Genomic DNA, 27,700 nt, shown 5'->3' on the forward strand with positions numbered 1-27,700 from the left:
GCCTATAATGAATCCTCCACTGAATGAGAATCCTTGCAGACATTTACCTCTTCAGATGACTGCCCCAGGGCCACTTTCCATCCACAACCATATGATTCAAAACATGGCCATTACCCAGAGGCAACATCTAGTCAGGATCTTCAACTGTAATTGGCTCGTGGATGCATTCTCCTCACAATGGCGAGACAGCCTAGTTCTCTCCCATTCCTAACACTGGGAAGAAACCAACGTCTCTCAACAGCTACCGCCCAATTAACCTGACAAACGTAATTTGTAAACTACTTGAGAAAATAGCATCCAGTTAAGTTTGGTACTCGAATTTCAGGGCTTTCCATCCCTGTTCCAGTATGGCTTCCAGGAAGGACGATCTATGAGGTGCATTCAAGTTCTAAGGGCTCCGATTTTTTTTTCTCCGGACTGGAAAGAGATAGAAACATGCGCATTGTTTTAAAATGAGGCCGCATTCATTGTCAATACGTCCCAGAGATGGCAGCACCGTATAGCAGATGGAATTTTACCGCCAGCGGCGAGAATGAGAACTGTTTTAAATACTTAAAATGGCGACGTTTTCCTTACTTGAACAGGGTGCAATCATTCGTTTTCTGAATTTGCGTGTTGTGAAACCATATGAAATTGCCTCAGTGATTTTCCAGTGGTCAAAACAGACTCCTAAAGAAGCCTTCGCCGCTGCCATGGAATCATGGCGTCAGCGTTGTGAAAAATGTGTATGTCTGCAGGGCGATTACGTCGAGAAGTAACGCCAGTTTCATCGATTTTGGGTGAGTAGTTAATTAGAAAAAAAATCGGAGGCCTTAGAACTTGAATGCACCTCGTACAACTCATTTACTCAGATTAGAAGCAGCAATACGATGGGCTTGTTGCCATCTTCTTTGACTTACATAAGGCTATGGCACAGCTTGTTGCTATCAAATTTTTGTTACTTCACATGAATGGAGCTTTTTTGACCCCTTATGATTTTTATCCGCTCATTTTATGCCACCGACCCTGAGCTTGAGTTGGCACTTCACTTGGCACCCCTCAAATCCAGGAGAACGGTATCCCACAGGGTTCTGTGTTGTCACTGTTCCTCATCTTCCTCTGTTGGGCCTCTGGTTACCGCAGTGTTGTATGCTGACGGTTATTGCATCTGATGCAGCTCCCACTCAGTAATTTCTGCTGGTCGCCTGCTCCAGGGTGCTGTCTGATGGGCCTTTGTGTCAGCCCTTCCCCGTAGCTTCAAGTTTCCTCCCTCCAAAATGTGGTTTATGCGTTTTTGCCGTCGACCTGCAGCACACCCTTATCCAGAACTTTATTTAGGCTACCAGTGCCTACATGCTGTAGCACAGTCCCATTTCTTCGGAGTTACTCTTGATGAAATGCTGATGAGGCTGCCACATACTAGGCTGCATAGGGAATCTTAATGCTCACCACCTCCTGGTCCACACATCTTGGGGTGAAGACCGTGCTACCCTTCTCCATCACTGTGCTCTGGCTTTGTCCAGATTAGATTATGGTTGTCTGGCTTGTTGCTCAGTGGCCCCTTCCACTCTGAAACTCTTTGATCCTGTTCATCGTTTTGTGTCTAGCTATCAGTGCCTTTTGACTAGTCCCATCAAGTATCTACTCAGAGAAGGGGGATTCCTCATCTAAAAGTACGATGGAGCCAGCTCCTGGTTCCTTATGCAATCGCCATCGACAGTTGTCTGACCATCCCATGTACCCATCCTCTTTGCAAGTGAGGGATGTATCCCACCTGATATCTGCCCTTGAGTCGGACTGTGGGATGGAATGGAATTCCAAGAATAGCCATTCCCACATCCACTTGCAGCTACTTTGCAAAGCCAACATTTGCTGGTAGCTGGGAGCTCCAACATTAGGCGCGTAATGGGGGCCCTTAGGAACAGGGCTGCCAAGGAGGGAAAGGAAGCCAGTGTGCACTCAGTGTGCAACCATCACTCCGAATATGGACAGGGTGCTTCCGGATGCCATGAAGAGTACAGGGTGCAGCCAACTGCAGGTGGTGGCTCATGTCGTTACCAATGACGCGTGTCACTTTCGATCAGAGCAGATTGTCTGGTTTTAGGCGGCTAGCGGAAATGGTAAAGACTGCCAGTCTTGCTTCCGAGATTAAGGCGGAGCTCACCATCTGCAGCATCGTCAATAGAACCGACCGTGGTCCTTTGGTGCAGGGCCGAGTGGAGGGTCTTAATCAGAGGCTCAGGTGGTTCTGTGACCGTGTAGGCTGCAGTTCCCTTGAGTTGCGCCATCGGGTGGTGGGTTTCCGGGTTCCGCTTAACAGGTCAGGAGTCAACTACACACAGGAGGTGGCTACACGGGTAGCGAGGGCTGTGTGGAAGGGACTGGGCGGTTTTTTAGGTTAGAGGGTCTCATGGAACCACAGAAGGGGCGTCCGTCTAGAAGTGGGCAGGTAAAACACAGGTAAGGTAGTTGTAGAAACGATTGGTATTGTACTTGTAAATTGTCCTAGCTGTGTTCAGAAAGAATCAGAGCTCCAAGTCCTAATAGAAAGCACTGAAGCTCAAATAGTTGTAGGTACAGAGAGCTGGCTAAAGCCAGAAATAAGTTCAGCTACAATTTTTTTCAAACAATCTAACAGTGTTCAGAAAGGATAGTTTAAATACAGTTGCTGGTGGAGAATTTATTGCTGTCAGAGGTAGTTCGCCTTGTAGCGAAGTTGATAGTTCATGTGAAATAGTACAGGTAGAGATTATACCTGACAATTGGACTAAACTACACTACTGGCCATTAAAATTGCTACACCAAGTAGAAATGTAGATGATAAATGGGTATTCATTGGACAAATATATTATACTGGAACTGACATGTGATTACATTTTCACGCAATTTTGGTGCATAGAACCTGAGAAATCAGTACCCAGAACAACCATCTCTGGCCGTAATAACGGCCTTGATAAGCCTGGGCATTGAGTAAAACAGAGCTTGGATGGCGTGTACAGGTACAGCTGCCCATGCAGCTTCAACACGATACCACAGTTCGTCAAGAGCAGTGACGCGTATTGTGGCGAACCAGTTGCTCGGCCACCATTGATCAGACGTTTTCAATTGGTGAGAAATCTGGAGAATGTGCTGGCCACGGCAGCAGTCGAACATTTTCTGTATCCGGAAAGGCCCATACAAGCCCTGCAACATGCAGTCGTGCATTATCCTGCTGAAATGTAGGGTTTCACAGGGATAGAATGAAGGGTAGAGCCACGGGTCGTAACACATATGAAATGTAACGTCCACTGTTCAAAGTGCCGTCAATGCGAACAAGAGGTGACTGAGACGTGTAACCAATGGCACACCATACCATCACGCCAGGTGACATGCCAGTATGGCGATGACGAATACACGCTTCCAATGTGCGTTCACAGCGATGTCGCCAAACACGTATGCGGCCATCATGATGCTGTAAACAGAACCTGGATTCATCCGAAAAAATGTTTTGCCATTCGTGCACCCAGGTTCGTCGTTGAGTACACCATCGCAGGCGCTCCTGTCTGTGATGCAGCCTCAAGGGTAACCGCAGCCATGGCCTCCGAGCTGATAGTCCATGCTGCTGCTAACGTCGTCGAACTGTTCGTGCAGATGGTTGTTGTCTTGCAAACGTCCCCATCTGTTGACTCAGGTATCTAGACGTTGCTGCACCATCCGTTACAGCCATGAGGATAAGATGCCTGTCATCTCGACTGCTATTGATATGTGGCCTTTGGGATGCAGCACGGCATTCCGTATTACCCTCCTGAACCCACCGGTTTCATATTCTGCTAACAGTTATTGAATCTCGACCAACGCGAGCAGCAATGCCGTGATGCGATAAACCGCAATCGCGTTAGGCTACAATGCGACCTTTATCAAAGTCGGAAACGTGATGGTACGCATCTCTCCTCCTTGCATGAGCCATCACAACGACGTTTCACCAGGCGTCGCCGGTCAATTGCTGTTTGCGTATGAGAAATCGGTTGGAAACTTTCCTCTTGTCAGCACGTTGTAGATGTCGCCACGGGTGCTAGCCTTGTGTGAATGCTCTGAAAAGCTAATCATTTACATATCACATCGTCTTCTTCCTGTCGGTTGAATTTCGCGTCTGGAGCACGTCAGCTTCGTGGTGTAGCAATTTTAATGGCCAGTAGTGTATTAACTGGATCGTTTTACCGACCCGCCCGCCCGCCCGCCCCCCCCCCCCTCCCCCACCACGACTCAGAAGACATAGTTGCCGAACAGTTCAAATAAAACTTGAGTTTCATTTCAAATAAGTACCCCGCTCATATAATTATAGTCGGTGGTGACTTCAATCTAACCTAGATATGCTGGAAAAATTATACTTTTAAAGCCGGCGGCAGGCATAAATCATCCGAAATTGTACTGAATGCTTTCTCAGAAAATTATTTTGAACAATTAGTTCATGAGCCCACTCGAAGCGTATATGTTTGCGAAAGGATACTTGACGTTTTAGCAACAAATAATCCTGGACAAATAGCGAGTGTTGTGACGAATACAGGGATTAGCGACCACAAGGCAGTTGCTGATAGGCTGAATACCGTAACACCTACAACCATCAAAAAGAAACCCAAAGTATATCTAAAAAAGATGATAAAAATGCTCTTAACGCCTTTTTAAGAGACAGTCTGAACTCCTTCCGATCTGATCATGGAAGTGTAGAAAAACTGTGGAATGTTTTCAAAGAGATAGTATCAACAGCAATTGATATATATACCACATAAATTAATAAGTGATGGTACTGATCCCCAATGGTACACACAACGGGTCAGATCGTTGTTGCAGAAGCGACGAAAAGAGCATGCAAATTTTAAAAGAACGCAAATTCCCCGAGATTGGCAAAGTTTTACAGAAGTTCGAAATACAGCGCGTACTCCAATGCGAGATGCTTTTAATAATTTCCACAACGAAATTCTGCCTCGAAATCTGGCAGAAAACCCAGAGAGATTCTGGTCGTACATAAAGCACACCAGTGGCAAGACAATATCTTCACTGCATGAGTACTAAAAGAAATCAGCTAAATTTCGATTATTCGATAAGTCACACACATCTGAGAGCTGTACATTCGACTAAATACCTAAATTGGAACGATCACATAGATACTGTTGTGGGCAGAGCAAACCAAGGACTGCGATTCATTGGCAGAACACTTAGAAGATGCAACAGGTCTACCAAAGAGACCGCTTACATTACGCTTGTCCGCCATATTCTGGAGTATTGCTGTGCGATGTGGGATCCGCATCTGGTGGGACTGACGGATGACATCGAAAAAGTACAAAGAAGGGCAGCTCGTTTTGTATTAACGCGAAATAGGGGAGATTGGAGTGGCAATCATTAAAACAAAGGCGTTTTTCATTCCGACGGGATCTTCTCATGAAATTTAAATCATCAGTTTTCTCCTCAGACTGCGAAAACATTCTGTTGGCACCCAACTACATAGGGAGAAATGATCATCACGATAAAATAAGACATCAGGGCTCGCGCAGAAAAATTGAAGTGCTCGTTTTTACCGAGTGCCGTTCGGGAGTGGAACAGTAGAGAGACAGCATGAAGGTGGTTCATTAAACCCTCTGCCAGGCACTTTATTGTGAATAGCAGAGTATTCACGTAGATGTAGATATAGAAGACATAGGTAGAAACTTGTAAACAGGACTTCTGTGTGTGGTTAATAAATCAAATAGCAATCATTGTGATACGAAAACTTTATTCTTTGAATATGTATTTACACTTAGAAAGCAGCTCATTATTTATATTTGCTCGGTGAACTTTTAACAACGTTCAGCTTAATTTTTAGCAACTTCATCCGAATTACCTTATTCTTTCCTTAGACATCTACCGAGGTGGTAACACACGAATTAGTCATTTTCTCCAGCACGCTTTTCGAGAGTCGAACAGGATTTTGGCTAGAATATAGTTTACCTTTTCTTACACGAGGAGTACACACGCGTAAAGGTAGTTAATTTAGGTCCACTTTGGGTCGGTTACTTGTAAGTTACTTTACGGAAACTACTGCTGTACTTGACAGTTGAATCGATTACTTTAATGCACTCTCAAAACAGTTCTGTAATAAGTGTAGGTACAACTGAATTCTTCTAAAGAACATACCATTTCTACTGTAACTTAGGTTATCAATATCAGTAACAACTGTGTTCAGGTATCCACAAACCGTAGCATTTGTCAGGTTGCCTCTTCCCCGCTAATATCTCAGAAATGTTCAGTACAGAGGATGCTAACGTAAATGAGTCGAAGACCAGATGCAGTCATGCGATGTATGTAGGGGAGGGAGTACTAGCATCATTTAGCGCCCGCCATACATGTGGAGTACCCCGAGGTCTAGGGGTAGCGTCTTAGATTCATAATCAAGACGTCTTAGAGTTCGAATCCCGCAGCTGCTTAAATTTTGATTAATAACCAGCACTGGCGACCGAAGACCTCCGGCAAAAGAAGTCATCCTCATTCTGTCAACGGCCTTGTCTAATAGGATGGAGAAGCGGACAGGTTCAGGGCACTCTCTTGTCCTAGGGGTGGGAAACTGCTCTTAAAGGCGGAAGAATAAGCAATGAGGATGTAGAAGGCAAAGAAAACCACTCCATTAAAGACACGTAACGGGTATCCACAGGACATGTGGCTTGTAATTGAAGTGTCATGATAATCGCTCCATTGCTAAAAGATTCTGGAATAGTCCCCCATTCGGATCTCTGGGATGGGACTGCCAAGGGGGAGGTTACCATGGTAAAAGATTGAACATTCAATGGAAGGATAACATTCTACGAGTCGGGGCGTGGAATTTCAGAAGCTTGAACGTGGTAGGGAAACCAGAAAAGCCGGCCGGTGTGGCCAAGCGGTTCTAGGCGCTACAGTCTGGAACCGCGAGACCGCTACGGTCGCAGGTTCGAATCCTGCCTCAGGCATGGCTGTGTGTGATGTCCTTAGGTTAGTTAGGTTTAAGTGGTTCCAAGTTAAAGGGGGCGACCTCAGTAGTTGAGTCCCATAGTGCTCAGAGCCATTTGAAACCAGAAAATCTGAAAAGGGAAATGCAAAGGCTCAATCTAGATAGAGTAGGGGTCAGTAAAGTGAAGTGGAAAGAAGACAAGTATTTCTGGCCAGATGAGTATAGGTTAATAGCAACAGCAGCAGAAAGTGGTATAATAAGAGTGCGATTCGTTATGAATAGGAAGTTAAGACATAGTGTGTGTTACTGCGAACAGTTCAGTGACAGGGTTGTTCTTATCAAAATTGACAGCAAACCCACACCGACACAATAGTTCAGGTATACATGCCCACGTATCCCCCCCTGCGGGTCCGGGGATTAGAATAGGCCCGCGGTATTCCTGCCTGTCGTAAGAGGCGACTAAAAGGAGTCCATCCCCCTCACGGGGGTAGTTAGCGCCTGCGTCCGGAGACGGACGGTTCCACGACCTATCATCGTGGTCTTTTTGGTTTTTCACGTCTCGTTTCTTCCTTCCTTTTGTTGGTTCCTTTTTTCGCTCTTCTCCACCTCACTGTCTTCCTTACTCTGTCCCTTGACTTCTCCTTGCCTTCTCATTGCCTTTTTCTCCTTGCCTTCTCATTGCCTTTTTCTCCTTGCCTTCTCATTGCCTTTTTCTCCTTGCCTTCTCATTGCCTTTTTCTCCTTGCCTTCTCATTGCCTTTTTCTCCTTGCCTTCTCATTGCCTTCTTCTCCTTGCCTTCTCATTGCCTTCTTCTCCTTGCTTTCTCATTGCCTTCTTCTCCTTGCCTTCTCTGGTCTCCGCCTCGGCGTTTGAGACAGTCTGTCCTCTTTCTCCCTCTCTCTCTTCTTTTTCCTCTTCTTCCTTCCTCCCTGTGCGTGCCTGAAGGCCGACCCACGCGTACGCACGCGTAGCCGGTGACGGGGTAAATCGTAAGTCCCCGCCCTGGGTAGACATGTAAGGCACGCGCGTACCCCCTGGTAAAGGCCAGGCCTGGGGAGGGGTGATGGCCTGAGCTGATACCTTCTGACCATGCCGATTGGTCCCTCCGTCTGTTTCTCGGGAGGTGTGACCTGAGGTGTAAACATTCACCTAAGGCGGGAGTGCCCTCTGAGAGGGTCCCCACAAGGAAGGAGCGCGCCATCGGAGACGCTGGCAATCATCGGGGATTCCTCCGCAATGGATTCTACTCCATCTCTTTCGACTTCGACCCAAAAACGGAAACGTGACCAGCCAACAGTGACAAAAGTACTACCGCCTGCCCCACAGTTCCTCGTAGTTTCTCGATCTGAGGACGGAAAGGATTTTTCCTCTGTCAACCCTTTCGTTATTCAGAAGGGCGTAGATGCCATAGCCGGATCTGTCAAATCTTGTACCAGGTTGCGTAACGGTACCTTATTACTAGAAACTGAGAGTGCCTTTCAGGCACAAAAACTGTTTCGGGCCACCCTCCTGTACACGTTCCCTGTCCGGGTGGAGGCCCACCGAACTTTGAATTCGTCTCGTGGTGTAGTCTATACTAGCTCCCTCGACGGATTGACTGACGAGGAGCTTCAATCATTCCTCGCTGAGCAGGGCGTGACGGCTGTCCATAGGGTCATGAAAAAGGTCAACAATGACCTTGTACCGACCCGGACAATTTTCTTGACCTTCGATAGTGTTAAGCTGCCATCGCGCATCAAGGCAGGCTACGAGGTTATTTCTGTTCGCCCCTATGTCCCGACACCTGCGCGCTGCTACCAGTGTCAGCGTTTCAATCACACTCGACAGTCTTGTTCCAATGCGGCTAAATGTGTCACTTGTGGCAGGAATGCCCATGAGGGTGACTGTCCACCTCCGTCTCCTCGTTGTGTGAACTGTCAGGGTGACCATGCCGCATCCTCCCGCGACTGTCCTGTCTATAAAGAAGAACGCTGTATCCAAGAAATTCGGGTCAAAGAGAAAGTGTCCACCTCGGCTGCTTGCAAGCTATTGGCTAGTAGGAAGCTCACGCTGCTCCCAGCGGGGAAATTCAGTACTGTCCTCGCCTCTCCTCGGACTACCCGGGAGGTAGCAACCCAGACATGCGATCTGACCTTCAGCACCACGGTCGTCCGTTCGGCCAGTGCTAAGATCGCGCGGTCGACGTCTCCTCTTCCTCCCATCACCCCACAGACACGAGCACCTTCCTCAGCTTCTGCTAAGACGAAGACATCGAAGTCAGATGCACGGGCCTTCAAGAAGGAACCATCCCGTGCAGACTTCCTCCGTACCTCGACCTCCGAGCCTTCGACCGGTCCTTCCACTACACGTCCTTCCAAAAAGACGCATAGGAAGCACAGTTCTCCTTCTCCGCCACGGCGCATTTCTTCTCCTGCGCCACCCAGCGGTTGCCGCCCCAGGCCGTCATCCGTTTCGCCTGGCCGCACCGCTGGTAGCCGTACATCTGGCCGTTCACTGGCGGAGGAAACTCCCCCTCCCGGCCATCCTCCCGAGATGGCCGATGACCCTATAGACCCAATGGACGATGACTGTCCGCCTACTGATAGCGGCGGCAGTGCTCGCTCGAAGCCAGGCCCTAAGCGGCCTTCGAGGTGACCACTTCTCTCATCTTCCTTTTCTTACGATGGCACTTATTCACTGGAATATTCGCAGCATTCGCTCCAACCGAGAGGACTTGAAGTTGCTGCTCCGCTTGCACCGTCCGCTCGTCGTAGCCCTCCAGGAAACGAAGCTACGCCCATGCGATCAAATTGCCTTGGCACACTACACCTCTGTGCGTTTTGACCTACCCCCTGTGGTAGGTATCCCAGCTCATGGAGGGGTTATGTTGCTGGTCCGGGATGATATTTACTACGATCCCATCACGTTGCACACCGGCCTGCAGGCAGTTGCCATTCGCATTACTCTCCCCACTTTTACGTTTTCCTTTGGTACCGTTTACACTCCATCGTCATCTGCCGTTACCAGGGCAGACGTGATGCACCTTATTGCTCAGCTACCTGCACCATTTTTGTTAACTGGAGACTTCAATACCCACCATCCCCTTTGGGGCTCTCCAGCATCCTGCCCGAGGGGCTCCTTGTTAGCCGACCTTTTCAACCAGCTCGATCTTGTCTGTCTCAATACTGGCGCCCCTACTTTTCTTTCGGACACATCTCACACCTATTCCTATTTAGTCCTCTCTATATTTACTCCCCAACTTGCACGCCGGTTTGAGTGGTATGCACTTTCTGATACATATTCGAGCGACCACTTCCCGTGTGTTATCCATCTCCTGCAGCATACCCCCTCTCCGTGCTTCTCTAATTGGACCATCTCCAAGGCAGACTGGGGGCTCTTCTCTTCCAGGGCGACCTTTCAGGATCAAACCTATACAAGCTGCGATCGTCAGGTCGCACACCTCACGGAAGTCATTCTCGCTGCTGCTGAATATTCCATCCCTCACCCTCCTTCTTCTCCACGTCGCGTACCGGTCCCCTGGTGGACCGCAGCATGTAGAGACGCTGTCCGTGCTCGTCGACGTGCTTTACGCACATTTAAACGCCACCCTACAGTGGCGAATTGTATCAATTATAAACGATTACGTGCTCAGTGTCGTCGTATTATCAAAGAAAGCAAGAAAGCCAGCTGGGCTGCTTTCACAAGCACCTTCAACAGTTTTACTCCTTCTTCTGTTGTCTGGGGTAGCCTGCGCCGGCTATCTGGCACTAAGGTCCACTCACCGGTTTCTGGCTTGAAGGTCGCGAATGACGTCCTTGTGGCCCCTGAGGCTGTCTCCAATGCCTTCGGCCGCTTTTTCGCAGAGGTTTCGAGCTCCGCTCATTACCACCCTGCCTTCCTCCCCCGCAAACAGGCAGAGGAGGCTAGGCCACCTAACTTCCGCTCCTCGAATTGTGAAAGTTATAATGCCCCATTCACCATGCGGGAACTCGAAAACGCACTTGGCCGATCACGGTCCTCTGCTCCAGGGCCAGATTCTATTCATATTCAGATGCTGAGGAACCTTTCTCCTGCGGGTAAAGGTTTTCTTCTTCGTACATACAATCGCATCTGGATTGAGGGACATGTTCCCGCATGCTGGCGCGAGTCTATTGTTGTCCCGATTCCTAAGCCGGGGAAGGACAAGCACTTGCCTTCCAGTTATCGACCTATCTCGCTTACCAGCTGTGTCTGTAAAGTGATGGAGCGAATGGTTAACTCTCGATTGGTTTGGCTGCTCGAGTCTCGACGCCTACTTACCAATGTACAATGTGGATTTCGTAGGCGCCGCTCTGCTGTTGACCATCTGGTTACCTTGTCGACCTTCATTATGAATAACTTCTTGCGGAAGCGCCCGACCGCGGCTGTGTTCTTTGATTTGGAGAAGGCTTACGACACCTGTTGGAAGGCGGGCATTCTCCGCAGCATGCATACATGGGGCCTTAGCGGTCGCCTCCCTCTTTTTATTCGTTCCTTTTTAAAGGATCGACAGTTCAGGGTACGTGTGGGTTCTGTCCTGTCCGACACCTTTCGCCAGGAGAATGGGGTGCCACAGGGCTCAGTTTTGAGCGTCGCTCTCTTCACCATCGCGATCAATCCAATAATGGATTGCCTCCCAGCTGATGTATCAGGCTCCCTTTTCGTGGACGATTTTACCATATATTGCAGCGCGCAGTGTACACGTGTCCTGGAGCGCTGTCTTCAGCGTTCTCTTGACCGTCTTTACTCCTGGAGTGTCGCCAATGGCTTCCGTTTTTCTGCCGAGAAGACGGTCTGTATTAACTTCTGGCGCTACAAAGAGTTTCTCCCACCGTCCTTACGACTCGGTCCCGTTGCTCTCCCAATCGTGGAGACAACCAAATTTTTAGGCCTTACATTTGACAGGAAACTTAGCTGGTCTCCACATGTGTCATATTTGGCCGCCCGTTGTACCCGTTCTTTAAATGTCCTCCGTGTTCTCAGTGGTCTGTCGTGGGGAGCGGATCGAACCGTCCTACTTCGTCTATATCGGTCGATCGTCCGCTCCAAGCTGGATTATGGGAGCTTCGTATACTCCTCTGCACGGCCATCCGTCTTACGCCGCCTCAACTCCATACAACATCGGGGTTTACGACTTGCGATCGGAGCATTTTATACCAGTCCCGTAGAGAGTCTTCATGCTGACGCTGGCGAATTGCCACTCACCTACCGGCGCGATATACTGCTTTGTCGGTATGCCTGTCGGCTACTGTCAATGCCCGACCATCCGTCTTATCGTTCCTTTTTTGACGACTCTCTTGACCGTCAATACGGGTTGTATGTCTCTGCCCTGCTACCCCCTGGAGTTCGCTTTCGTCGCCTCCTTCAACACCTTAATTTTTCACTCCCTGCAACCTTTCGAGTGGGCGAGAGCCGCACGCCACCTTGGCTCCAGGCTCAGGTCCGCGTTCACCTTGACCTCAGCTCGCTCCCAAAAGAGGTCACCCCCGGTTCGGTCTACCACTCCCGTTTTTTGGAACTTCGTTCGAAGTTCATCGACATGACTTTCATTTATACAGATGGCTCTAAGCCCAATGACGGGGTCGGGTGTTCCTTTATTGTCGAGGCACAAAGTTTCAAATACCGGCTCCATGGCCATTGTTCTGTCTTCACAGCTGAGCTCTTTGCCCTCTACCAGGCTGTTCTTTACATCTGTCGCCACCGACATTCTGCTTATGTCATCTGCTCCGATTCCCTGAGCGCCATCCAGAGCCTCAGTGATCCGTACCTGGTTCACCCTTTCGTACACCGGATCCAACGCTCTCTTCAGCAGCTGGTGGACGTCGGTTCTCCAGTTAGCTTTATGTGGGTTCCTGGCCATGTCGGTATCCCTGGGAACGAAGCTGCAGATGCCGCGGCCAAGGCTGCGGTCCTCCAGCCTCGGACAGCTTCTTGTTGCGTCCCTTCGTCTGATTTTAGCAGGGTGATTTGTCGGCGCATCTTATCTCTGTGGCATGCCGATTGGGCTGCATTTACCGACAACAAGCTTCGGGCCTTAAAACCTCTTCCCGTGGCTTGGACGACGTCCTCACGCCCTTCTCGGCGGGAGGAGGTCGTTTTAGCCCGGTTAAGAATTGGACACTGCCGGTTCAGCCATCGCCATCTGCTGACGGCTGCGCCGGCGCCGTTCTGCCCATGTGGGCACTTGCTGACGGTTAATGTCCAGATCTTAACACACTGCGCCTCGATCTTAACCTGCCAAATACTTTAGATGCCATTTTAGCGGATGACCCACGAGCAGCTGCTCGTGTTCTTCGTTTTATCAATTTGACACACCTCGCTAAGGACATTTGATGATGCTGTTTTTTAATCCTATGCCTGTCAGTCTGTCTTTTATCGTGTTTTCCCTTTTAGTTGTTGTGGTCAACTTGTGCCTCGCGGTGCATTCTTAGAGTAGTCAGGGCGCTAATGACCATTGAAGTTGTGCGCCCTAAAACCACAAAAAAAAAAAAAAAAAAAAAGAAAAATGCCCACGTATCAAGCTGAAGATGAAGAAAGTATATGAGGATATTGAAAGGGTAATACAGTACGTAAAGGGGGATGAAAATCTAATAGTCATGGGGGACTGGAATGCAGTTGTAGGGCGAAAAGTAGAAGGAAAGGTTACAGGAGAATATGGACTTGGGACATGTAATGCGAGAGGAGAGAGACTAATTGAGTTCTGTAATAAATTTCAGCTAGTAACAACGAATACCATGTTCAAGAATCACAAGAGGAGGTAATACACTTGGAAAAGGGCGGATGATACGCGAAGACTTCAGTCAGATTACATCATTGTCAGACAGAGATTCCGAAATCAGATACTGGATTGTAAGGCGTACCCAGGAGCAGATATACACTCAGATCACAATATAGTAGTGGTAAAGAGTTCGCTGAAGTTGGCTATTAGTCAGCTGCCGCTGTGGCCGAGCGGTTCTAGGCGCTTCAGTCCGGAACCGCGCGACTGCTACGGTCACAGGTTCGAATCCTGCCTCGGGGACGGATATGTGTGATGTCCTTATGTTCCATAGGTTTAAGTAGTTCCAAGTTCTAGGGGACTGATGACCTCAAATGATAAGTCCCATTTGAACTAGCGATTAGTCAGGAAGAATCAATACGCAAAGAAATGGGATACGGAAGCACTACGGAATGACGAGATACGGTTGAAGTTCTCTAAGTCTATAGATACAGCAATAAGGAATAGCCCAGTAGGCAGTACAGTTGAAGAGGAATAGACATCTCTAAAAAGGGCCATTACAGAAGTTGGGAAGGAAAACTTAGGTACAAAGAAGGTAACTGCGAAGAAACCATGGGTGATAGAAGAAATACTTCAGTTGATCAATGAAAGGAGCGAGTACAAAAATCTTCCGTGAAACTCAGGAATACAGAAATACAAGTCGCTGAGGAATGAAATGAATAGGAAGTGCAGGGAAGCTAAGATGAAATGGCTGCAGGAAAAAAGTGAAGACATCGAAAAAGAGCCCCCCAGGGGGTCCACAACTCTTTTGTGGACACGTGCGTAGCGAGTACGGGACCCCGAGCTAATGTGGCCCTCCTTCCTTTCCGGGCTGCATACCTTCCCTTCCCTTTCCGCATCCCTCCCCGTCCCCCATCTTCCGCCCCTCCCCCCCTCACCTCTGGCTCTTTCCATCCCTTTCTCCCCCTCTGGGAGTATGGTTTGTGCCTACGTCCGGTGACGGACGCTCGAAACTGTTTCAAATTCCTTGCCTTCTGCACTTACAGGTCTTCGTCCTTCCTCTGTCCTTCTCTTTTCCTTCCCTCTTCTCCTTGCCCTTTTCTCTGCTGCGGCGTTTGAGACCCCCTCTTCTTTCCTTTCCCTTTCTCTTTTTTCCTCCCTGTGCGTGTCTGAAGGCCGACCCACGCACTTCCATGCGTAGCCGGTGACGCATGCTTTCCTCACCTTCCACTATGTCTGCTCACAAACGTAAGTTCACTGAGTCTCAGCCACAGACGGTTCTTCCATCGTTGCCACAGTTCCTTGTTGTTTCTCGGTCTGACGAAGGTCACGACTTTTCCACGGTCAATCCTTTCATTATTCAGAAAGGTGTCGACGCAATTGCGGGTCCTGTAAAGTCTTGTTCCAGATTACGGAATGGCACCCCGTTGTTAGAAACACACAGTGCCCTCCAGGCTCAAAAATTGCTGCGTACTTCTCTGCTCCACACCTTCCCTGTCCGGGTGGAACCGCACCGTACCTTAAATTCCTCGCGTGGAGTCGTTTATACACGCTCCCTCGATGGATTGTCTGACGAAGAAATTCAGCACTACCTGTCTGACCAGGGCGTCACGGCTGTTCATCGGGTTATGAAAAGGGTTGACTCGAACATCATTCCAACCTGCACTGTCTTCTTGACATTTGACAAAGTTCAACTCCCATCAAAAATCAAAGCAGGCTATGAGATAATTTCCGTTCGCCCTTATATCCCAAACCCTACGCGTTGCTATCGATGTCAGCGGTTCAATCACACCAGCCAGTCCTGTTCCAATCCGGCCAAATGTGTTACGTGCGGCAAGGATGGCCATGAGGGTGCTTGTCCACCTCCATCCCCTCGCTGCATCAACTGTATGGGTGACCACGCTGCTTCCTCTCGAGATTGCCCCGTTTTTAAGGACGAAAAGCTCATCCAGGAAATAAGAGTGAAGTAAAAGGTGTCGACCTTTGCTGCTCGAAAATTATTCGCCAGTCGACAGCCCACCGTGCCTCAGAAAGGAAAATACAGCTCTGTCCTTGCTTCTCCTCGGCCAACAAAGGAGGCGGCCACGCAGACTTGCGACCTCACCTTTAGTACCACGGTCGTCAGATCGGCCAGCGCAAAGATCGCCCGTTCAACCTCACCACTTTCGCCTGCCCACTCAATGGCTCACCCTTCGTCGGGTTCTGCTAAATCTCGAGCCCAAAAGTCAGACGCCAAGTCTTCGAAAAAAGAGCATTCTCGTGAAGAGTTTTTACGTACCCCAACTTCACAACCATCGGTTCCGCCTTCATCTAAACATCATACTTCCAAGAAGGCTACGAAGAAACACAGTTCCTCTCCTTCTCCGCCAAGGCATGTCCCATCTACAGCACCACCTGGCGGAAATCGCCCTCGGCCGTCTTCTGTGTCGCCGAGGCGCACTGCTGGTGGCCGGTCAACCGGGCGATCGCTGGTGGCAGGAGCTGCTCCTGACCAACCTATGGATCAGGATCTTCTGCCTTCGACTGAATGCCATTCCATGCTGTCGGTCGCAAGCTCTAAGCAGTCGTTGAGTTGACAGCACCCTTGGTCACGTTCCTCCATTTCCTGTTCACCCTATGTCTATTATCCACTGGAATATCCGCGGCATTCGAACCAATCGGGATGAATTGTCGATCCTCTTACGATCCTACTCGCTGGTCATCTTCTGTCTTCAGGAAACAAAGCTGCGTCCCCATGACCGCTTTGTTCTCCCTCATTTTCAGTCCGTCCGATATGACCTCCCCTCTTTTGAAGGCACTCCAGCCCATGGAGGACTCATGATTCTGCTCCATGATACTCTCCATTATCACCCACTCCCCTTAAACAGTTCCTTCCAAGCTGTCGCCGTCCGTGTTTCCCTTTCTGGATACACGTTCTCTCTTTGTACTGTATACATTCCATCGTCCACACCAATGGCACGAGCTGATCTCCTCCATCTCCTTGGTCAGCTTCCACCCCCATATTTGCTGGTTGGGGACTTCAATGCCCACGACCCGCTTTGGGGATCTCCGCATCCTTGTCCACGTGGCTCACTATTGCTAGACGTCTTCCACCAAGCGGATCTAGTCTGCCTCAACACTGGGGTCCCCACATTTTTGTCTGCCTCCACGACAAATTTATCTTATTTGGACCTTGCGGTCGGTACTGTTCCGCTAGCTCGGCGCTTCGAATGGTTCGCCCTTGATGATACACACTCGAGTGACCACTTTCCATGTGACCTTAGACTGTAGCCTCAACTGCCATATATGCGCTCGCGACGCTGGAAGTTTGCCCAAGCCGATTGGACACTTTTTTCGTCTCTAGCGACATTCGATGACCGTCGCTTTCCCAGCGTCGACGATGAGGTCACACATGTTACCGACGATATTCTCACAGCTGCGGAACGTTCAATACCACGCACCTCCGAATTGCCCCAGCGCCCCCCAGTTCCTTGGTGGAACGAGGCATGCCGTGACGCAATACGTGAGCGGCGACGTGTTCTTCGCATTTTCCGTCACCATCCAACTTTGGCCAACTGTATCCGATATAAGCAGCTCCGTGCGCGATGCCGTCGCGTCATCCGCGATAGCAAGAAGGCAAGCTGGAAATTCTTTATTAGCTCATTTAACACCTTCACTCCCTCATCGGAAGTTTGCAGTCGGCTTCGACGGTTCTTAGGCGCGCCCAGTTTCTCCCCGGTCTCTGGGCTCACTGTCGCGCATGATACCTTAGTGGACCCCGTCGCAATTTCTAACTCATTGGGTCAGCACTTTGCTGAGATTTCGAGTTCTTCAAATTACCCGCCAGCGTTTCTCCCGAAGAAACGTGCAGCGGAAGTGCATCATCTTTCTTTTACCTCTCAAAATCACGAAAGCTACAATACTGTTTTCTCCATGCGGGAACTCCTACATGCCATTTCTTCTTCTCGCTCCTCCGGCCCAGGACCGGATGGTATCCATGTCCAAATGTTGCTGCATTTATCAACCCATAGTCTGCGTTACCTCCTTCGCCTTTATAATCGAATTTGGACCGACAGTACCTTTCCCAGGCGATGGCGGGAAGCTATTGTCGTTCCCGTTCCGAAACCTGGAAAGGACAAACCCCCCCCCTAGTTATCGCCCCATTTCTCTCACGAGTATTGTCTGTAAGGTTTTGGAGCGTATGGTGAATTTCCGTTTAGCTTGGTGGCTGGAATCCCGCATTCTTTTAACACCAGCCCAATGCGGATTCCGAAAGCATCGTTCTGCAGTTGACCATCTTGCTGCTCTCTCCACTTATATCATGAACAATTTTCTCCGGAAACGCCAAACGGTAGCAATATTTTTTGATTTGGAGAGAGCATACGATACCTGTTGGAGGACAGGCATCCTCCGCACACTGTTCTCTTGGGGCTTTCGGTGCCGGCTTCCCCTTTTTTCTTCGCGAATTTATGGCAGAGCGCACATTTAGGGTGCGGGTGAACACTACTCTCTCCCGTACTTTCTCCCAAGAAAACCGGGTACCCCAGGGCTCCGTGCTGAGTGTTGTACTGTTTGCCATCGCCATTAATCCAATTATGGATTGTCTCCTTCCTGATGTCTCGGGCTCCCTCTTTGTGGACGATTTTGCGATCTACTACAGCTCTCAACGGACCAGCCTTCTTGAACGACGTCTTCAAGGATGTCTCGATCGCCTCCACTCTTGGAGCATCGAAACCGGCTTCCGTTTCTCACCCAGTAAGACAGTTTGTGTTAATTTTTGGCGACGTAAGGAGTTTCTTCCGCCCTCCTCACATCTAGCTCCTGTCAACCTTCCGTTTTCCGACGTCGCTAAATTATTGGGTCTTATGTTTGACAGAAAACTGTGCTGGTCCTCCCACGTTTCCTATCTTTCGGCTCGCTGTCTGCGTTCCCTTAACACCCTCCGTGTCCTGAATGGTACCTCCTGGGGAGCGGACCGAGTGGTCGTTCTCCGCCTCTATCGCGCCTTAGTGCGCTCGAAATTGGATTATGGAAGCGTAGTCTACTCCTCTGCTCGGCCGTCTATTCTTCGGCGTCTCGACTCTATCCACCACCATGGATTACGTTTAGTGTCTGGAGCTTTTTACACCATCCCTGTGGAAAGCCTTTATGCCGAGACTGCTGAACCTCCGCTGTCCAATCGGCGGGCAGTCCTTCTGAGTCGTTATGCTAGCCATCTGTCTTCCATGCCTGCTAATCCAGCCCATGACCTTTTTTTCGACGCCTCCTTTGATGTAGCGTATGCAGGCCGCTCCTCCTCCCTACTACCTCCGGGAGTCCGCTTCCGTCAACTGCTCCATTCCCTTTCCTTCCGCTTTCTTAAAACCTTCTTGAGAACTTGGGGTACAGCACCGCCTTGGCTCCGTCCCCGGATCGACTTGCTCCGAGACCTATGTCGATTTCCCAAGGATGGTACCCCTACACTTGTTTACCGTCGGGCATTTGCTGCTCTATGTGCACAAATGACGGACGCCACATTTATTTATACCGACGGCTCGAAAACATCGTTAGGTGTAGGGAGTGCCTATATTGTTGGCGACACCCCAAATCACATTCGGCTTCCCGACCAGTGTTCGGTTTATACTGCGGAGCTTTACGCTGTTCTCCAGGCTGTCCACTACATCCGCCGCCATCAGCGGATACAGTACGTAATCTGCTCAGATTCTTTGAGCTCTCTCCTAAGTCTCCAAGCTCTTTATCCTGTGCACCCTCTGGTCCACCGGATTCAGGACTGTCTGCGCTTGCTCCACCTGGGGGGCGTCTCGGTGGCGTTCCTCTGGCTCCCGGGACACGCTGGTATCTGTGGGAATGAGGCGGCCGATATAGCGGCCAAGGCTGCAGTCTCTCTTCCTCGGCCAGCTATTCAGTCGCTTCCCATTACCGATCTACGGAGCGGTTTATGTCGCCAAGTTGCTCATTTATGGCATGCGCATTGGTCAACACTTCCCCATAATAAATTGCGGGAAGTGAAAGCCCTTCCTTGCGCTTGGACCTCTTCCTCCCGAACGCGTCGTCGGGAGGAGGTAATTTTAGCTAGACTCCGGATAGGGCACTGTCTTTTTAGCCATCGATATCTTTTAAGCGGTGATCCTCCCCCACTCTGTCCCCACTGCTCTCAGCTGTGGACGGTCAGACACCTTTTAATTGAATGCCCCTATTTTAATCCGTTACGCTCCCGTCTACAGCTATCGCCTGATCTATCGTCGATTTTAGCAGATGACACGCGCTCAACCGACCGCGTTCTCCAGTTTATTAGTGACAGTGAAATGACGTCAGCCATTTGAAGTTTTTTTTTTTGGGACAACGAACCCCTTTACTATAGTGGATTTTTAAGCATTCCTTCTGCCTTTAGTTTCTCAAATTTTATGACTTTGTTCCCATTGCTGCTGGTTTTAAATTTCGTTTTTTTCCTGTTTCCTACGTCACGGGCTGGGCGCTAATGACCATAGAAGTTTTGCGCCCTAAAACCAGAAACAAAAAACAAAAAAACAAAAAAATCGAAAAAGAGATTGTCGGAAGGACCGACTCAGCATACAGGAAAGTCAAAACAATCTTCGGTGACATTAAAGTCAATGGTGATAACATTAAGAGCGCAACGGGAATTCGTGTTAAATGCAGAGGAGAGAGCGGATAGGTGGAAAGAATACATTTAAAGCCTCTGAGGGGGAAGATTTGTCTGATGTGATAGAACAAGAAACAGGAGTCGATTTAGAAGAGATAGGGGATCCAATATTAGAATCAGAATTTAAAAGAGGTTTGGAGGACTTAAGATCAAATAAGGCAGTAGATGTAACATTCCACCAGAATTTCTAAAATCATTGGGGTTAGTGGCAACAAAACGAATATTCACGTTGGTGTGTAGAATGTATGACATACCATCTGACTTTCGGAAAAGCATCATCCACACAGTTATGAAGACGGCAAGAGCTGACAAGTGCGAGAATTATCGTTCAATTAGCTTAACAGCTCATGCATCCAAGTTGCTTGCAAGAATAATATACAGAAGAATGGAAAAGAAAATTGAGGATGCGCTAGATGACGATCAGTTTGGCTTTAGGAAAGGTAAAGGCACGAGAGAAGCATTTCTGACGTTCCGGTTAAAAATGGGAGCAAGACTAAAGGAAAATAATGACTCATTCATAGAATGTGTCGACCTGGAAAAAGCGTTCGACAGTGTAAGATGGTACAAAAAGTTCGAAATTCTGAGCAAAGTAGGGGTAAGCCATGGGGAGAGACGGGTCATATACAGTACATACAACACCCAAGAGTAATAAGAGTGGACGAACAAGAACAAAGTGTTAGTATTAAACAGGGTGTAAGGCAAGGATGTTGCCTTTCGCCCCTACTGTTCAATCTGTACATAGAGGAAGCAATGATGGAAATAAAAGAAAGGTTCAGGAGTGGAACTGAAATTTAAGGTGGAAGGATATCAATGATACGATTCGCTGATGACATTGCTATCCTGAGTGAAAGTGAAGAATAATTACATGAACTGCTGAATGGAATGAACAGTCTAATGAGTACAGAAGTATGTATTAAGAGTAAATCGAAGAAAGACGAAGGTAATGAGAAGTAGCAGAAATGAGAATAGCGAGAAACTTAATATCAGGATTGATGGTCACGAACTAGATGAAGTTAATCAATTCTGCTACCTAGGCAGTAAAATAACCAGTGACGGAGGGAGCAAGGAGGACATCAAAAGCAGGCTAGCAATGGCGAAAATGGCCTTAATTTAAGGAAGAAATTTCTGAAAATGTACATCTGGAATACAGCATTGTGTGGTAGTGAAATATGGACTGTGGGAAAACCGGAACATAAGAGAATCGAAGCATTTCAAATATGTTGCTGCAGACGAATGTTGAAAATTAGATGGACTGATAAGGTAAAGAAAGAGGTGGTTCTGCGCAGAATCCAAGAGGAAAGGAATATGTGGGAAACACTGATAAGGAGAAGGGACAGGATGATAGGACACGAGGATTGACTTTCGTGGTACTAGAGGGAGCTGTAAAGGGAATAAAATTAGCAAATAATTGAGGATGTAGGTAGCAAGCGCTACTCTGAGATGAAGAGGTTACCACAGGAGAGGAATTTGTGGCGGGCCGCATCAAACCAGTCAGAAGACTGATGACAAAAAAGGCTATTAAGACGAAAAACCCGCCTCCACAATCCCTGAAATCACATAGCATTCATCGAGAATGACTACCGATGCAGGCTGCAAGCCACAGTGATATCTGATGGTTTTGAACTCCATCCGCGCTACAACACAGTGACTGTCGTTCCGTGAAAGCTGTCGAACAGGCCTACATTAATTCTCCGACGTAGGCATACAGATCAGATTGAGATGTGGTTGTCAATAACCGCCAGCCACAGGAACGAAGACAACTGTGATAGATTATGATGCAGAGGATCCTAGCTTTCCAGCATAAGTCATTCAGAGGATTTCTCTCTTTCATCAACATGTTTTATTGTGTACATACGCAAACATTGTACTCATAAACGAAGGCTTAAAACAACCCCATTCTTTTCACGGACAAAATTTCTATCAACATCGCTTCCTATTTGTTTTATATGGTCATTACACTCTACATAGGTCTGACGGTTACACCTAGGTATTTTAACACCGCCAATGAATTGGTGCAATAAAACACGGGTGCGTCTCCTAGTCTGTTTCTGTAGTAGATACATTTACCTGCATCCCGCTGCTTTTATAAAGCTTCTTCCCAGCCTCCAGGTGCGCACTGTGGTATTCTGGTTGCATTACAGAACGTAGTGCAAAATACTGCTTGTTGGTATGAAAAGTGTATAGTGCCACCACCATAGCATTGTAGAGAGAAACTGTAGTAATCTACCTAATTCAGTCCTAGTAGCCACAACCTATCACGTAACACGATTTTAACTTTTTTGTAAATCACGTCTTTTGTGGATGAATTTCTCTCGGCCAGGAATCTACTTCCTCGCATATGTACCCATTCACTTCATGTAGGTTATTCCGAGGTACTTAGGTTAATTAATTTTCCCACAATAGTGTAGTGGCAGAACAATATTGGATTTCTTTCTTTGTGTGTGTGTGTGTGTGTGTGTGTGTGTGTGTGTGTGTGTGTGTTACATCAGGTGTCAGGTCTGTCTTCCTGCAGTTCGCTAGAGTCTACAAGCACTACTTCCTCTTATAGCCAGCAGCATCTGATCTTTGTGTGTCTTATGATGAAAATCGTGTGACTTTCCCTGCAATAAGTGAAATAAAACAACCCCCACCCCTGCCCCTATTTTATTATTTACGTACCATTGTCCCATCCAACTCTCAGCTGCATTTAAAAGCAGTTCAGTTCTAATTTGTGATATGTATGTCAACCTCGCAGTGTTTGTGTTTCTGCCCTACAGCTTTTGGAGGAAGTCACTGTATTGTAATGTGGGTACATTGCACAAGTGGCAAATATCCCTCTGGGATCGGGGCCTGCGTCGCTAGTCACTCTCGACGAACGCTGCGAAATAGGGAGGGTACGTTTTGTGTCATCTCGTGCAAGTACTTTCCACCAAATACCGTACGACGGCATGTGATTTTCCTTAAACTCCGCTTTAACGTCGTCTGTGGTCGCACTTCTACGTCCTGTGATATGCTGAACATTCCTCAGGTGTTAGGAAGAAAGAAGACCAACTGACAAATGCTAGGGTTTGTGGATAACCTAGACGTTGCTAATAGTGATGACATAAATAACACTTAAAATGTTATGTTCCATAGCAAGTATTTAGTTGAACCTACGCCGAACACAGCAGTTTTATGATGGCATAATGGTGATGGAGACGACAGTTATGGAGGTCAGTAGCTACCGTAAATACCTTAGGAGTAGAGGACCCACAATAGACTTAAAATAGCTATCACTATGTGTATCTAGACTTCCCATATGAGAGAAGATACTCTATCATCCGAATTCTTGTTTCACTCTTAAACGGCGTAAGAAATCGATCTAAATGCAGTTAAAATGGAAGGACATGAGATAACCGATCCCTCATACCAAAACACTAGGAATATGTCCCTCAGCACCCTCAGAAAGTTAGAGTAGTTCTGGTTCACGCGGGGTCGATTTAAGGCCAAAGCGACGCAAACGACCGCTTCGAGCTCCATGTAGATGGGACCAGAATTCAGATTTCTTTCTTGTACTTTTGCCCTGGAGTTTTGCTTGCTGACAAATTTGGATCTCATTCAGGCTTCGAAAAAGAAAAGAAAATCCGTCCCAGGAAAGTGAGAAACTAATTTATCTGAGAGTCAAACGTTGAACCTATTGACGGTGAAACAGAACCCTCCTTTAAGATAAACTTTTTGTGCGTTATCTATACGACTGTCACTCACTGAAAGATTGCAGTTTATGGACAGTGATAGTAAGAGCTTCTGCCTTTTTTCCGATATTCAGGTTGTCCAAACGTGGGATGGTGGAAGAAGAGGAGTTGCATGCATAGCTCTTGATTTGTGTTGAGAGATAATAAGACATCTATGAAAAGAAAGTAAAAGATTTTTCGTCGTTAGACACATTCCTGCTGCAAGAAGCTACCGCAAAGGTCTTTAACTTAATTACAAAGATAAATTTGTAATTTATCCCGGTATTTTTGTAAGTTTACAGATCTTCCCTGTTTTATATATAAAAATTGTGAGTTGAAAAACTCAGTTATCGACCTAGTCTACGTTAGCAAAGCATTTCGTCAATAGACTATCCACTTACGTCACATAACGCGACACATTGAAGTCGCGAGATTAATTCCATTTTGAAATATTTTGCTGCGCTAGACGCCAGTAAAATTTCAATATGTTTTTATGCAAGGAAAAAATTGTCAGCATATACACGAAACAACTATAGAAACTATAGATAATTTTATTAATGAAGCACGCAATATTTTTCATTTACATAGATAAATTATTACATTGTTAATCAATTTTTTTCGTGGAAAATTGTCTAAAATTCCGGTACTTATTTGAGCTTTCTTTACGTGTTTCATGTAACTTAAACAATTAAACATTGTCTTGCCTTTAACACATCGGCATAAAATTGAACACTTATTGTATCTGTCCCAATTTTTCCAATGGAAAGTGGTATAACTTATAGAATTAAAAAGTTCAATTATCAAACGAAAAATACAAATGTTATATTTTCATGTTTACTTTTCAGTTCAATAGATAGCAGATTTTTATTGAAACTAGAGTAATGTATCAGGTCCAGTTCTTTGGTTTCACTAAAAGCTTTTGAGCATCCATGAAAGTACTTTAAATCAAAATGAAATGTTTATTCTTCAGATATTAATGACTGGAATTATGTTGAGAACTTAATTCTCTCCACCTGCTGGCCCACACATCTTGATGGGCAGACTGTGCTACTCTTCTCCATCTTTACTGCACTCAAGTTTTGTCCAGCCTAGATTATGGTTGTCAGGTTTAGGGCTCCCCCCAGTGGGTCCACAACTCTTATGTGGATACGTGCGTAGCGAGCACGGGACCCTGAGCTAATGTGGCCTTCCTTCCTTTCCAGGCTGCATACCTTCCCTTTCCGCATCCTTCCCCATCCATCTTCGCCCCCCCCCCCCCCCACCTCATCTCCGCCTCTTTCCTTCCCTTTCTCCCCCTCTGGGAGTATGTTTTGTGCCTACGTCCAGAGACGGACGCTCGAAACTGTAACAATTTCTTTGCTTTCTTCGCTTGCAAGTCTTCGTCCTTCCCTTGTACTTCTCTTTTCCTTACCTCTTCTCTTTGCTCTTTTCTCCGCTGCAGCGTTTGAGACCTCTCTTCTTTCCTTTCCCTTTCTCTTTTTTCCTCCCTGTGCATGTCTCAAGGCTCACCCACGCATTTTCATGCGTAGCCGGTGACGGGGTAACGTGCAATTCCCCGCCCCGGATAGACAGGTAGGACACATACATACCTCCTGGTAACGGCCAGGCCCAGGGAGGGGAGATTACCCGAGCTGATACCTTCCGAAAGTGCCGATTGGTCCCTCCGTCCGTTTGTCTAGAGGTGTGACCTGAGGTGTGAACAATCATCTAAGGCGGGAGTGCCCTCAGAAAGGGCCCCCACAAGGAAGGAGCGCGCCATCAGAGACGCCGGTAATCATGGGGGATACTTTGGCAATGGTTTCCTCATCTTCTACTATGTCGGCTCACAAGCGTGAGTTCAATGAGTCCTCAGCCACAGACAGTCCTTCCATCGTTGCCACAGTTCCTTGTTGTTTCTCGATCTGACGAAGGTCACGACTTCTCCATGGTCAACCCTTTCATTATTCAGAAAGGTGTCGACGCAATTGCAGGTCCTGTAAAGTCTTGTTCCAGATTACGAAATGGCACCTTGTTGTTAGAAACAGTCAGTGCCCTCCAGGCACAAAAATTGCTGCATACTTCACTGCTACACACCTTCCCTGTCCGGGTGGAACCACACTGTACTTTAAATTCATCACGTGGGGGTCGTTTATACACGCTCCCTCGACGGATTGTCCGACGAGGAAATTCAACACTACCTGTCTGACCAGGGCGTAACGGCTGTTCATAGTCATGAAAAGGGTTGACACGAACATCATTCCAACCCGTACTGTCTTCTTGACATTTGTCAATGTTTAACTCCCATCGGAAATCAAAGCAGGCTATGAGATAATTTCCGTTCGCCCTTACATCCCAAACCCTACGCGTTGCTATCGGTGTCAGCGGTTCAATCACACCAGCCAGGATGCCCATGAGGGTGCTTGTCCACCTCCATCCTCTCGTTGCATAAACTGTATGGGTGACCACGCTGCTTTCTCTCGAGATTGCCCCATTTTTAAAGACGAAAAGCTCATTCAGGAAATCAGAGTGAAGGAAAAGGTGTCGACCTTCGCTGCTCGAAAATTATTCGCCACTCGACAGCCCACCGTGCCTCAGACAGTAAAATACAGCACTGTCCTTGCCTCTCCTCAGCCAACAAAGGAGGCGGCCACGCAGACTTGTGACCTTACATTTAGTGCCACGGTCGTCAGATAGGCCAGCGCAAAGATCGCCCGTTCAACCTCCCCACTTTCGCCTGCCCACTCTATGGCTCACACTTTATCGGGTTCTGCTAAATCTCGAGCCCAAAAGTCAGACACCAAGACTTCGAAAAAAGACCATTCTCGTGAAGATTTTTTACGTACCCCAACTTCACAATCATCGGTTCCTCCTTCATCTAAACATCATGTTTCCAAGAAGGCTAGTAAGAAACCCAGTTCCTCTCCTTCTCCGCCAAGGCGTGTCTTATCTACAGCACCACCTGGTGGTAATCGCCCTCGGCCGTCTTCTGTGTCGCTGAGGCGCACTTGTGGCGGCCGATCAACCGGCCGATAGCTGGTGGCAGGAGTTGCTCCTGAACAACCTATGGATCAGGATCTTCTGCCTTCGGCTGAATGCCATTCCATGCTGTCGGTCGCAAGCTCTGAGCAGTCGCTGAGTTGACGGTAACCTTGGTCACAATCCACAGTTTTCTCTTCACGCTACGTCCATTATCCACTGGAATATCCGCGGCCTTCGAGCCAATCGGGATGAATTGTCGATCCTCTTACGATCCTACTCGCCGGTCATCTTTTGTCTTCAGGAAACAAAGCTGCGTCCCCATGACCGCTTTGTTCTCCCCCATTTTCAGTCCATCCGATTTGATCTCCTCTCTGCTGAAGGCACTCCAGCTCATGGAGGACTCACGATTCTTCTCCATGATACGCTTCATCCCCTTAAACACTTCCTTCCAAGTTGTCGCCGTCCGTCTTTCCGTTACTGGATATACCTTTTCTCTTTGTACTGTATACATTCCGTCGTCCACACCAATGGCACGAGCTGATCTCCTTCATCTTCTTGGTCAGCTTCCGCCCCCCCCCCCCCCTATTTGCTGGTTGGGGACTTCAGTGCCCACCACCTGCTTTGTGGATCTCCGCATCCTTGCCCGCGTGGCTCACTATTGCTAGACGTCTTCCACCAAGCGGATCTAGTTTGCCTCAACACTGGGGACCCTACATTTTTGTCTGCCTCCACGACAAATTTATCTCATTTGGACCTTTCGGTCGGTACTGTTCCGCTAGCTCGGCGC

Source organism: Schistocerca americana, chromosome 1, assembly GCF_021461395.2.
Source record: "Schistocerca americana isolate TAMUIC-IGC-003095 chromosome 1, iqSchAmer2.1, whole genome shotgun sequence".
NCBI classification, from domain to species: domain Eukaryota; kingdom Metazoa; phylum Arthropoda; class Insecta; order Orthoptera; family Acrididae; genus Schistocerca; species Schistocerca americana.